Genomic DNA, 909 nt, shown 5'->3' on the forward strand with positions numbered 1-909 from the left:
CACTTCACATTGAAGGTTTACTCGTAATTAGTACACTTAGTGAAATTTATATAAAAAACGGCTACACTGTCAGAGAAGATTGGAATTTGTGAATGATGTAGTCTCTCTATTCAAAAATTAATTGGGCTGCTTTCTTGATAACAATGCTATCTGGTTTTACGACAATCTTGTCGTACTGGGATCTCCCAATACGGACAAATCTTTTTTTTTCTTTTTAGGCTAAGGAGATTACCTTACCCAAACCAGATTAAAGATTAAGCAGTAACTAGTAAATAGCTGTATGGAGCAGTTGTAACTAGTTTAATGGAAAAAACGTTGTATTAATAAATGACAAATGCTATTTCTGATAATTCGTACTATTTAACCGACATTCTATACTTTAGTTAAAGCTATTTTGGTTGACTATTATGTCATTATATCATAGGTAAAGTAAAATTCGCTGTAATTATTGGAGAAGTATGTTGTTACATATTTGTTTCTTTGTTTTTTTTTTGTTATTTATACTTAACGATAGTATTCTGAAAACTTAAAGTACCTGCTCAAAAACACAAATTGGATTCTTCACCAAGACAATGCTCCATCGCACACGGCTCTTGTTGTACGCGATTTTTTGATCCAACACGGCACCACTGGTATCGCTCAGGCACCATATTCGCCAGATCTGGCGGGGTGCGACTTTTCCTGTTCCCGAAACTCAAATTGCCCCTTCGTGGTAAGCGTTTTGAGTCGATTGGTAAAAGAGAATTCGCTGAAGGAACTAAAAGCCATACCTGCACGGGCCTACGAAAAGTGTATTGAAGATTGAGTTAAGCGTTGGCATATGTGTATCGCTTCAGAAGGAGCATATTTTGAAGGAGATAAAATAAATTTGGAATAAAATTTAAATTTGTGTGTTCTATTTACAAAATC

This window comes from Teleopsis dalmanni, chromosome 2 (assembly GCF_002237135.1).
Source record: "Teleopsis dalmanni isolate 2A chromosome 2, ASM223713v2, whole genome shotgun sequence".
Taxonomy (NCBI): Eukaryota; Metazoa; Arthropoda; class Insecta; order Diptera; family Diopsidae; genus Teleopsis; species Teleopsis dalmanni.